The following is a 13,727-nucleotide window of genomic DNA, read 5'->3' as shown; positions in this document are numbered from 1 at the left end:
AGTGTTAAGACGAAGTGCCATTTCTGTCTTTTTGAGATGGCAGACATTAATTTAGTTAACTCAAAATGAGCAATCATGCGTGACTCGGAATGCTCTCGAGATCACGAAATCAGCCAATAGGGTTTGTGGGCCACCTGCTTACGGTGACACTGTGTGGTGGCATTGTGGAAGCGAGAGCAAGCAATTTTTTTTTTTCTGTTTTTGAAATGAGAGTGTGAATTCCCTCCCTGCTGCACGTGGTGCAGTAATATTTGGCTAACATGTTCACAGTAGCTTCTGCAACAGATCGGCAGCATCTTCTTACTATATTAAATACATTTTTAGGGGCCCTTTAAGGGTGTGTACATATAAGAGAATTATTGTGCATACAAAAATATAACATTTTGTGCACATGATTTTATCCGATAATATGACAGTAATTCGTTTCTATACGCATATACAGTTGAGCATTAGATGTAATGAAATAAATCTGTGTCTCACCGATATGAGCATGTAATGATTATATGCTTATAATTAATATTGGGTAAAATGAAGGTATTTTCATATCAAATGCAACTTAGTTATTACAAAGTTTAACTGTATACAGAAAAGTAAGTACTACAATATTAATCTTGATTGACTTAGAGCAGACCACGTACCGCTTATCTATTCCTTACTTGGGCAGGAATGGTGGGAGAGAAATGAATCTTGCACATCCGAGGTAGCAGAGTCCTGTCAGCAAAGAAATCCTCTTAATCTCTTGCACCACACTTCTATGCGCTAACTACTGTAATAGTCAGACAACAAAGTAACATGCCTTATGCCTGAAGACAAGCAAATAATTTTTCCACGTGACACAAATAACCATTTCTTTAAAACAGACTTATTGCTCTGCACATGGTAAACCTTTCAGGCACTCTCCACAGCAGAAGCAAGAAGGTGGTCAAGGCTTGTTCAAGTTAAGTATGACAGTGAGTCTATATTGACACGCATACTTGGTTATCGTTATCTGGTAACCGCATTTCATCGGCTAACAAATGCTTAAGGTTATCCCTCAGCGCAAGACGTGCCTTTCTGTATCGGACATTTCCTGAATGTTATCGATGGTTCTATCTGTTGCCTATGTTGTCACCGACCCTCGTGTCATCAAATTCTGCATGCGACGCCAATGCTGATGCAGGTTCACTGGGCCATGTATAAATTGCCGACACTTCTGATCCGCAGATAAGATTTTCATTGATCAATGAGTGCGCTTGCTGCCTTCGTTGTGCTCGAGTGTTGCCTGCTTTTCTAGGCACAGGTTAGCTCAATAAACGGTTAACATATTAATGTCACGCTTTTGACAGTGCCTTATTCTACGTTATCATAACAACATTGACAATATGGCCAGGAAGATCATGAGAGTTGAAAACAGCATGCAAGCTTCACTTGGATAGAGTTAAATGAACAAACGTGGTGACACATGAGTCAACAACTGTGTACTCAAAACAACTACTTTAGCAGTGGTAGTTGCTGTGACTTCCTTCAGCTCTCAGCGAATCTAGCTTCAACAACTGTGAGCACAAAATCACTATTTTAACAACAGTCTAGTTGTGAAGACTTCCTTCATCTCTAGGCGAAACTAGCTTCGACAACTGTGTGTTCAAAACTGCTAGTCTAATAGTGATAGTTGCCGTGACTTCTTTCAGTTCTCAGCACAACTACAGCCGTCACATAACCGCCATAGCTTCTTTAGGCAGCCATATAGAGATCGGCTATACATTCTTCAACACTCGTGACTGTTGTAGCATTATACAGTAATGATAAAGGATTATAACGAAAGCAAGTTTCTTTTGAGCTAATATCACGACTACCGCAAAGTTGGTTTCTATGCTCCTTATTGTAAACATTATTGTGACAATAGAAGCGATCCAAAAATAACGCCAGTGGCCAACTTCAAGGCACAGGAATCAAGTTCTGCAGTAACGAGACCCAAAAGCAATCTTAACTTATGTGAACATCCATATCCATGTTGTTGTGAACATTGCAAATGTACTGTGAATTAGGACACATATAACTACATGGCGTACATACTGTTTAAAGCCAGCTTTGAAAAAAAAATTGTGATAATAAAACACTGCCAAAGCAGAAGCTAAAGCACCACTATTGCAGCAGAAGCTGTGTGTCCTTGCATAGCTGAGGACTACACGTTACCGTAGTAGTAATGCAACCTACGACAAGAGCGACAAGCCAAAAAGGGCTGTGCGTAACAGTTTCGTGAGATTTTTATTACTACGTCGCTTGTGTATGAATTTAGGATGAATCAAATTGATACGAAGCACCAGCCAAGAGAGACACCGCAGTCTCGACCCGCTATTGCAAGCGCAGCACTTCGTTTATGATTGAAAAACAATTTGCGTGGAAGATCTGTAATTCTTTAATGTTAATTACAGGTTTATGATGAAAAACACAAGGCCCATAAATGCTCAACGTAACTGCTTAATAGGCCTCTAGAGTAAATATAAAATGCGCGTTGACATCGTACGAACTTTTGATGATGCGAACATCTTATGCAACTATGCAAGATTCCTACGATCGGAATTTAACTGCAGCTTAGCAGTCTGACAGTGCGATCGTGCGTCCAGTGCAAATTTGGCATTTGCTTTGCTCAGTGAACGTAGTATTTGAGTTTGCATAGCACAAAGTTTCAACGATACGAACATACGAGCTCCGGCATATTCCTATCACTGGCATTGGGCTGCAGGACTGCAGTTTCCGTCAGACGGTGTGAGGGTAGCTTACCGCCGCAAAGCGTGTAGGCAGCGAACTTGCCAAGCCCCTTCAAGTGGCGGCTGTGGTACCACACGTAAGCCGACGCGCCTAGAAGTCCGCCAGTGCCAACAAGACGGCACGCCAAGCAATCGTCGGTTTTGGAACCTGGCTGCTTCGTCATGAGATTGCCTGATGTTGCGCAATTTACACGGTCTGCGGAGCGCTACGAAGCCGCAAGCCCGCAACAACGTAACCGCAAGATGCGCGCCCGCGTTCGGGACGGGACTTTGGGACGTCGCAATATTCGCAGAAACCATTTCGACGTCTTCCATGGCGACGTCAATATACATTCGTTCATTGTTTGGTATATTATTCCGACTAGACGTTCATAGCATATGTTCATAGCACGTTTTCGTTTTCGGCTTCCGCAATCGCTTTCGCCGCATGCAGCCAGCGAAAGCATAGCCTTCAAGATTTGTTAATTTGTTACGCAGGCCGTTGATGGCATAGAGTTCCATAAAGTTTCTCACTATATTGAGACACTCTATGATTTGGACCAAGGATGCTCATAGAGTTTCTAAATAAATACCCTAGAGGGAAATGTGGCGCTAGTGTCTACGGGGGTTCTCATGAGCCACGGAGGAAGGAAACTAAGGAGAGGCCCTACCCCCTCCGCGCGCTAGGAGAAAAATGTGGCGGAAATGACGTGGTAGGTTCTCATTTTTTTGCTGCTTTTTTATTTTTTTTGCTGTATGGTCACGCTTTTTGGGCCACAATGGCGGCGTTGTTTGAGCGCTCACACGTGTTGCTCTGGTAGGTTTCGTGCCGTGGCAAAGGCGCTGTATGGGCGGGTTTGCGTTAGTCACCGTGTCTTGTTGCGCTGTGTTACCTGCACCGTGCTCTGCCGGATGTTGCGCGAGCGCGAGCGCTCCGCGCGCGAAACCACGCGCAGCGCGGCGTGGTTTCGCGAAAGATGTAAACAAGAGAGGAGGGTGGCACAAAAGGCGGAGCATCGCCTTGAGCAACGCCAACTTCCGGCTTCACTTTTGCTTCACAAAGAGTGACGTCAGGGCCTCTCCTTAGTTTCCTTCCTCCGTGTCATGAGCGTTGCCTCAACCTACATGGGAATGATGGGAAGTACAAGCTTCGGATTGCCTTCGATCTTTAGACTAGCGGTATTTGCTTACAGCACAGTAAACAAAGTTATACTCAAATATTATCGCGTGGAATGTAATTTTACTTCTGCAGTATGCTATGTAATGTACAACACGCTGCATAAATTTTGTATGACTTTGAGATGGAAGCATGGTTTACTATGGTATATCACCAGGACACATCAGGGTATGCAGACTTAGGTGATTTTGTTCCCAATTTAACGCCAAAGAATAATTATTTATTTATTTTTGCAACAGCAATAACAGCCGTGCATGTACTTATATAAAGATACTAAACAAGTATTTATGGAAATAAAAATGTTGTGAGAAAGTGTTGCGCCCTTGAGCGGAATGCTACAAGTTTCGTCTGCTACGACGCCTGCTCGCGGCGAAAGCGAGACTTTTCTCGCAAAAGACAGGCACTTGCGAACTCTCGCGCTCTTTCGAAAGGCTGCGTCACCTGTCACGATTGCTGAACGTCTTCAAGTACTTTTAAGCACATCTGCTGCACTGCTAACAGGGATGCTTGAGGCCTCCTACGAGTATGCTTCATTTTATTTTATGTTGACGTACCGCTTCCGAAGCGTTACGGCGTAGCTTTGCACTTACCCATTTTGCGACACTAGGCTACAGCCAGGAAGCAGCAACCTTTCCTGCCACAAGTAAGTTTGTGTTCTCAAAGTCCTAAAACACGCATTTCAACGAGCACATAAACGAGCAATGCATAATGAAGCCCGCAAAAAACTTTCATTATCAAGCCACTAGAAGTACAACTGTCTATGTCTTTTATCAATAGTGCCTTCTTTTTCCTATTCTGAAGTTTCATAAAGCACGTAACGCTGCAGCACCAACCTAGTTAACAAACCAAGGTCCAAACGCTCAAAACATGTTCTTTCAATGTTTACGATGCCGTCGCTTTCTTGTCAGCGCTTCGACACCACACCGCGACACAAACATCGTCCCAGTCACTGGCCCAGCGCGCTATTGCCACTTCGAGAAACATAACAAAGGTAGGGAGCCCTGCGTTGCACTGTCTCACTGCAGGTTATAGCAATTGCGCTTGGAGGGAAACCAAAACTGCCAAAAAAGTACTTGTAAACTAGTTCGCCAGTCAACAGAATGCCAATCCGAAGCCTGTACTTCCCATCATTCCCTTGATGGTTGGATGATCGCAGTGCCAGATTTCCCTCTAGGTATATAATAACTGATATGAAACTCTATGAAGGAAGTTAAAGAAAAATTGCTGGAGTGGAAGTAGAACTGCTGGAGTGGAAGTTTCACCCGAGCCCATATTGGCCTCGAGCTCCACCACTGGAAAAGCTGGCGCCACCGTCGGCGTGACGTGCTAGGAGGGATCACGTGGACATCGCGGCCGCGTCGGCTGCTTCGGGCGCGCCGAAGCGAGCTGTAATCGAGTTTAAGTTTCCTCGGACGCTGCGGTTTTCATTTATTGGCGAAATTTTCCCGCTTCGAGTGTCTCCTTTACAACGCTTGAAAGCACTACAATAGGTAGTGGCTGCCTTTGAAGGCGCGCGACATGGTAGGCTACTGCTCGGTGCCGCAGGGCCGGACGCACGTAACGGAGGCCGGTGTCAGCCTTATTCACACGTAGCCGCTGGACAAGAAGCTGCGTGAAGCTTGGCTCGCGAAACATGAAACCGGCAAACAGTCATCGGCTACAACTCGGGTATGCAGCAAGCACAGACGCGAGGAAGATTTCTGCTACGGCGCCCGGTCTGCGATGTTCTGAAAACGCGCACTGAGACGCATGCCCGAGTCCGCTGCCCGACTAATGTCACGACGGTTTGGTCTATGAACTTGTCGATGCTATAGATACTGGCAAGTTCAGTGGAGTGGAAAGGCAGCGGTAAGAAGCACATTTAAAGAAAGCATGGCATATGGTCATGTTTGTGTTATGAATTAATGCACTGGATTACGAAAAAGAAGCAGAGGGAAATCGCACGCTGAGAACGCCGATAAACATACAGTGCGACGCAACTCGATAAATAGTATCGAAAGGTCAAAGAATTTTGAAGAAAAAAAAAAAAGATTGAATCGTCGCGACGGCACATCACAGTCCCCCCGTAGGCGTCGAAGTCTCTACAATGAAATGATTTTTGAACAGCTCTGATAGCGCTCAGGAAACAATGGTTGCGTGTATACTGTCAAATGCTCATATTCTGCGGCCTAAACCTCATGGCACGGTGCGAAAACGCGCGCGCGGAGAAAGCGAAACAGTGCGCGGACAAGCATGCAGACGCGCAGCCGGTCGCTGCGAATCTGCGCGATCGCTGCATTGAGGCTTCATTCTATTACGCTCCATTTAGTTATACAAACACTGTAAGAACATATTTCACATAGTTTGCTCCCAGCGTTTACCTACCTTTCACGCAAGAAGCCGTTTCGGCAGACTCCATCGCGGCGACCGCGCGCAGTGGCGTTCACCGTACGTATTCGGTAAAGACATAGCGACTGTAAGCGATTGTGTGCGATTGTGCGCCCAAGATTATTATTTAGACAGTAAGAAACTTCTCTCGTTTCGAAAGTACTTGCAGAAATGTCCGGGAAAGCTTGCGCGTGGTGTTTTCAGTGAGCGCTGACAGCAAAACCTATGAGGAGCGCGCCACGTGATCCCTCATACTACGCCAGCGAAGCGCTTCCGATAGAGGGCGACTCCGTAACTCCTCGCCGCCAATAGAGTTAGTAGCTTATGGGCTCGGGTGAAGCCAGCGGCAGCCATCCTGCGGGGGGCAAGAAGCGGCCTGCCAAGAGCTTCACGGCGCTGTTCGCCGATTTTTCCAGCGATTTCCAGATCTTTAACAGATTTTCAAGTTCTAATACAACAATTTGATCCAGAGACCTCCAAGTTTGGTAGTGGCCGTTTCCTTTTAGCCTGAAATATAAATTTTTCCTTTATTCTAGGGCAAGGATGAGAAGGATAACGCTAACTTGTCAACGATTTGTACGTCATCTGTCCTAAAAACACTCGAGCGCGCTAGCATATTTTTGGATCCGCACAGCACCGCGCACGGCAATATACGACGACCCGAAATACATAAGCTGCGGCGACCGGCGGGCTTTTGCCCTCCGCAAGATGGCGATGCGGCGGCTTCAATTGACGGCGCTCCCTCCACTCCAGCAGTTTTTCTTAAACCATAAAGTTTCTCACTACATTACCTTGAGGGAAATCTGGCGCTGCTGCGCTGTGGTATGCATGAGAATGCCGGTATATTGTGACTTCGGATTGGCATCGTTCTCGGAGAGACAGGACACCTTGAAGACGCGCTTGGCAAGTACCGTTCTGTCTGTCACAATGATTCATTTTTTACTAAAACAGCACGTGAAAAGCTGTTTTAGCTTAATTATTACGCGAAAACATGTTTTGTTTAACTATGAGAACTTGTTATTTCGTGTACGACTATATGTTACGTAAAAAGTATCAGTGGGCCGCAAAAGTTGGAGGACGGATGACAAGGTTCGCGCTCACTTTGAAACAGTTGGTCGTCCGTTCTTGCCTTTCTTCGCTTGGTCATGCATTGTAGGTGAGTAAAGATGTAATATGCGTGAATGGAAACATTTCATGAAGATTTTACTTTGAGAACGCGTTATTTATGTAGCCATATCCACGTTTTAGACGAAGCCTCTTACAACACCAGCCAACACGAGGCTCGCAGACACATATACCGTCATTCCAATGACGGCACGGTGCCCCCTTAACACGGAGGAAGGAAACTAAGGAGAGGCCCTGACGTCACTCTTTGTGAAGCAAAAGTGAAGCCGGAAGTTGGCGTTGCTCATGGCGATGCTCCGCCTTTTGTGCCACCCTCCTCTCTTGTTTACGTCTTTCGCGAAACCACGCCGCGCTGCGCGTGGTTTCGCGCACGGAGCGCGCGCGCTCGCGCAACACCCGGCAGAGCACGGTGCAGGTAACACAGCGCAACAAGACACGGTGACTAACGCAAACCCGCCCACGCAGCGCCTTTGCCACGGCACGAAACCTACCAGAGCAACACGTGTGAGCGCTCAAAAAATCGGAACAACGCCGCCATTGTGGCCCAAAAGACGTGGCCATGCAGCGAAAAAAATAAAAAAGCAGCAAAAAAAAATGAGAACCTATACGTCATTTCCGCCACACTTTTCTCCTAGCGCGCGGAGGGGGTAGGGCCTCTCCTTAGTTTCCTTCCTCCGTGCCCCTTAAGAAACTCCCATAGATGGTGGCGCCAGATTTCCCTCTAGGTGTTATTGTGAGAAACTTTATGCCTTTAACCTCCAGGATTTGGACACCGGTCATGGCTGCCATGACGCATTTTTTTTTAATGTGAAGAATTCTTTGCAAACTTCGGGCGGTTTGAACCTATTTGTATCTGCCGTGGCCTCCGAGATTTGCGCGCGCCGGCAGGTTTTTCGCAAGGAGGTTATATACTGAAACTTCTGCAGTGGCTGCGGCCGCCTACGGGAGCGAGTGAAGCCACCTGCAGCCATATTGCCAGGGGCAAAAGAGGGCGAAATACGCGCGGCGCTCGAGTGCGCCTTCGTTTCCCCGACTAAAAATTTCACAAAAAATATTTGTTTAGATTACATAACTATCTTACTTGCGATGAGGCAATTTAGTTACAGTAAAATGTGATAGTACATATATTTTTTGTGAGTGTGAAATCGTTCTAATTATTAGCTTAGTTTAATACGCAAGCATCCTTTGGCGAGTACCCCAGCGCCGTCACGCGGAATGTGTAATGCAACAGTGCCATGTACCTGCACAGGAATGCGTAATTCTCGAAGACAGTTAATCGTTATGATAGTGTAAATGTAGATGATTGGTAGTTTTGTAAACGATTAGAAACAATTTAAACCAACAAACACATTACCAGAGCGAATACCTATAGGGACACATGGCTATTCGCTATACCCCTACTATAAGCTTCCCCATAGAAAATACACGGGGAAGCTTATGATAAGGGTGGGCCAACTTGAAGTTAAGGGGATGAGCCAACTTGAAATTTGCGGGTGGCCAAACTTGAACTTTGGGGGTGCCTAATGGGGGTGCATAGTACCCCCATTAAGTCCTATATTACAGACAGACACATTGCGGTAAGTACAATCAGACATCACGCGTACTTGAGCAGAAATCGAGAGCATGCACTCAAGCTAACGGTGAAATCCCAGCCCAATCAAACGCAGCGACGCGCCAATATGAGCATTTAAGGAGCAAATTTAACATCGAGACACGTGTAATGTAGTACATCATGAACGTGCATCTTCTGAATGGTTCCCAATTGAAGAAAACGCACGCCACACAAGCCACCTTAAGAGAACAAAGAGAAACGCGTACTTACATGGGAAATGTTATTCCGGGCGCCTTATAAGACGATATGTACGGGGGGCCGAAAGCAACGCACAGTTTAATCATGGCCTACTGAGGTTATATATTATATATTATTATATACCATCACTATTACTATACCATTATATACCATTAGAAGAGCAGCGCGGCAGCACGCTTCGTGCTCTGCTACGAAACCACGGCGCGCGGACTTTTTGCCCCGAGCAAGTTGGCGGCGACCAGCTTCACTTCCGGTCAGACACCTTCACTCTGGAGTGGAAGCTCCCGTACACTCTTAGGCAAAGTTACACCCTTTGGCTTGCCCCTTCTGCCACACAACAATAATCGTTATCTGCCTTGATGCGTTTCCTTTCTTTAACGCTGCGAGCCGGGTACTTTCCAGTAACGAACGGCACGCGCGTTATCAGCATAGAGCAGTTTACACCTTTTGGAGTGCCATTTCTGATTACGCGCGTGCCGTTCGTTACTGGAAAGTTCCGGGCTCGCAGCGTTAAAGAAAGGAAACGCATCAAGGCAGATAACGATTATTGTTGTGTTGCAGAAGGGGCAAGCCAAAGGGTGTAACTTTGCTTAAGAGTGTAGCTTCTTTCCAGGAAAGGTGAGGCCAATGCTTGTCTCTCCTTCACCTGAAATAGCCTTCTCGGGTGATGTCCGCTTATATATTAAGTGGTTTGGCGCTCTTATTGTAAAAAAAAATTATGGGTCTTTACGTGCCGTAACCACTTTCTGATTATGAGGCACGCCGTAGTGGAGGACTCCGGAAATTTCGACCACCTGGAGTTCTTTAACGGGCACCTAAATCTAAGGAAACGGGTGTTTTCGCATTTCGCCCCCATCGAAATGCGGCCGCCGTGGCCGGATACTCTCTTATTGCAATGCTATATGCTAATTAGAAAATATAAGCTGGTTGTTCTCAACGAAAATAGCAATTTCGTCTGAATATTGACGACGTTCTCCCCAATGCAACATGCCAGGATATTCAGATTTCACACTAAAACCAGTAACACAGTTACACGTCGATAAGTATTTGTCTGGTAAAATAAGCCATGAATAATCAAGGAGGTTGTGTAACTCGTGAGAAGTGCGCGAAAAGAGCTTCTTCACCCTTTCATTTATAGTTTTATCGCGCCCCTCCTGTTCGGCATCACCTTCGGAGCATCGTCAACCCCCGAAAGGCGAGTGCTAGTTTCGGTTTCAAGAAACATGCGTGCTCCAAGCGGTTGCCGTACATCCTAGCTTATTTTTTAGAGCGCAGCTCTTTGGCGTCCGTTCCTGGGTTTCGCGTCGTCGTCGGCGTCGTCGTCGTCGTCGGCGTTGTCGGCGTTGTCGTCGGCCTCGTAACCAGCTCGCCTCCGCCGCCGCGCTCCGCCGCCGCGCATGCGCCGCTGCTCCGCCGCCGCGCATGCGCGCTGTCGGCTCTCCGGGCGAGGGAGGATGATGGAAGGGAGGAGGGGAGACTGTGGAGGAGGGCTGGCTACACAAATGGCTCTTTGGCGTCCGTTCCTGGGTTTCGCGTTGTCGTCGGCCTCATAACCAGCTCCGCCCCCCTTTCATCCCCCCAGCGCTAGCAGCGACCGACTGATACCGCTTTCGTGAGTCCGCTACCGCACTCACGAAAGACGTCGTGCACTTCCTGCAACTCGCATTAACCGTCCATCGATCCACACCGATGTTAGTAGTGGGGGACTTTAATGTTGACATAAAGACAAACAGCAATTTCCTAACACTTATGCGGGAGAACATCCCGTTCCTCTCGCTCGTAACGCGTCCCACGGCTGTGACAACCTCGCGAGGCACTTGTATAGATCTCGTCTTTGAGAATCAAGCATTGGTGTACCAAGTCGAACATATATCAGTCTATTTCTCCGACCACAAAGCTTCGTTCATGACTGTCAAGAACTGTTAATGGAGTCTTTGTTAAAGGAATACGTGTGAAAAATGAAAAAAAAATTCTGTGATAGCGCATACATGTGTTGCTCGATTTCTTTGCCTCAATCTATCGAAAAGGTGAAACAGCTTATTTGCTGCGCTCAAATTTCGCATTAGGAAGTAACGTAATCGTCGGTAATTTTTTATTTCGCTTTTTGTGAATTTTAAATCGGGCGAAGCCCAGAGGAAGTGGCCGTCTTCGTGCGTCTGTCAAGCTTACCTCCGCTCACCCTTGCCACTCGCTCAGCGATATCACCAGTCGGATCGCGCTTGGTCATCTGCTTCGGTTGTCGTCCCAAGTATGAAGATGGGAAAGATAAGACAGAGTAACTTGATCAGGCGCGCAAGGAACGGAGGACGGTCTACCAAGCGTTAGACGAAGATGGCTAAATTGGGGCATCGCATGTCTTATGCAGCTCTGTGATATTCTAACACCGCAAGTTCCAGTTCTGCCAAGTTCAGGTTTCCTAATGACAAGTAAGCGCAAGCATTTCACCCTATTTTCTGAGCATGTATTCATTTTTCATGGGTAAATCAGTTCCGCGCAAGCCTGCGTGAACTGACATAAGAGCAGTGCTGTTCGACACATTCGTAATGACGGCAGCCCTTCTGCTGCCGGTGAAATATTGACACGTGTACTTATCTTTATCGGGCGACCAGGTTTCGCCACCTAACAAATGTTATCGCACAGCGCGGGACGCGCCTGCATGTATCCGAAGTTTCTGGAATGTTATCGGTGCTTCTATCCGCCGTCTGTTGTCGCCGAACCTTGTATTATCTGATTTCATACTTGACACGAATGGTGTAGAACTTTGTAGAAGGCATGTGGGTCCCAACGTTTAGTCTGGAACATTCGATGACTGCTGTATAAAAACCGACGCGCTTGACCCGCTGATCAGATTTTCGACGATCGCCGACTGTGTACGCCGCTATCGTTCTGCTATAAGTGTAGCCTGTTTTGTGGGCACAGGTTCGCCCAATAAAAGTTAGTTTTGTCGTTCACAGTATTGCTACTGCGTTATTCAACGTCACCACCACGTGACATCTGGTGGAGGTGCTTTACGTTCATGTACCAGACGCCCCCGACAAGCCGTAATTCAAGCCCGGACCGCAAAGACAACACCAGTGCCGTCCCGGAACATCGAGCAAGCCGCCGTCTTCAACAGCTGCCCCCGGAGCACGGACTTTTACATGAGACCAAGAAGATTGTCTCCAAGGCAACTCCAATGGCAGCCCCAGCGTCCCCCATCGTGCTGCAGCAGCCCAGGGAACCACCGACGTTCCGCGGTTCAGCATTTGAGGACCCGGAAAGCTGGCTGGAAGAGTATGAGAGGGTCGCTAAGTTTAACAGCTGGGCAAACGAAGACAAGCTGCGACATGTTTATTTCGCATTGGAGGATGCCGCCAGGACGTGGTTCGAGAATCGCGAAGCCATCTTGACGACGTGGGACCTGTTCCGAAGCGGCTTTCTGCAAACATTTACAAGCATCGTGCGAAAAGAGCGAGCCCAAGCTCTACTGGAGACCAGAGCGCAGCTGCCGAATGAGACGATCGCTATTTTCACTGAGGAAATGAACCGTCTGTTCCGCCACGCCGACCCGGAAATGTCCGAGGAGAAGAAAGTCCGCCTCGCTATTTTCACTGAGGAAATGAACCGTCTGTTCCACCACGCCGACCCGGAAATGTCCGAGGAGAAGAAAGTCCGCCTGCTGATGCATGGCGTAAAGGAGGAACTTTTCGGCGCAATGATACGAAGCCCACCGACGACCGCAGAAGAGTTCCTTCGCGAGGCCACCAGCATTGAGAAGACACTCGAAATGCGGAACCGGCAATTCAACCGCCGCACGAGCTCGACAAACTACGCCGGAGTTCACTCACTGGCCACCGACGACCTGCGCGAGACCATCAGGGCAGTCGTACGAGAGGAGCTTCAAAGGATCTTCAAAGGACCTTCATCGCAACCTCAAGTGGCCACAGTCGCCGAAATTGTCAAAGAAAAAATTCAGCGATCGTTCGGAGTTCCCGAGTTACAACCACAATCATCGCAGCCCCAGCCAGAAGCGATGACCTACGCCGCCGTCGCCCGCCGTCGCCCGCCGTCAAGGTCCCCTTCCACGACCGCACCAGGGCCCTGCAACGCCGCAATTCCGTCGACCATCGCCGCCGCCGCCAGCACGCCCACCCGTCGCCCAGCGCAGCTACCCAAGAAAGACAGACATTTGGCGAGCCCCCACCACCGCCCGCTCTGCTATCACTGCGGATAAGCCGGCCATGTGTATCGCCGATGCCCTTACCGCGACTTGGGACTGAGAGGGTTCGCCGTCAACGCGCCGCGTCCACAGCTTGGAGAGCGCCCACGTGACATCGCCGACTACCTCGCCGCTACTCAGTGGAGCCCTTGACGACCGTCCCGTTCGCCGTCACCAGGCCGCTACCTGTCGCCGCGGCGCCGACCATACACCGGCCCAGCCCGGGGCCGCTCTGCGAGTCCATATCCGGAAAACTAAAAGCAGCAACCGATGGAGGTGCGGTTGCTGTTCGTCGAACTGACCAAGATCCTCCGCCGCCGACGA

The 13,727-nt window shown here is 48.2% G+C and overlaps 1 pseudogene; it reads right to left on the bottom strand.

Annotated features, from left to right (window-relative positions):
- The window catches only part of LOC139047753 (uncharacterized), an 85,454-nt pseudogene that overhangs the window by 14,146 nt on the left and 57,581 nt on the right, over nt 1-13,727 (bottom strand).

The sequence above is a fragment of the Dermacentor albipictus genome, chromosome 7 (genome assembly GCF_038994185.2).
Source record: "Dermacentor albipictus isolate Rhodes 1998 colony chromosome 7, USDA_Dalb.pri_finalv2, whole genome shotgun sequence".
In the NCBI taxonomy this organism is placed as follows: Eukaryota; Metazoa; Arthropoda; class Arachnida; order Ixodida; family Ixodidae; genus Dermacentor; species Dermacentor albipictus.
The sequence above is the reverse complement of the archived record's forward strand: the minus strand, read 5'-3'. Positions and strand labels throughout refer to the sequence as shown.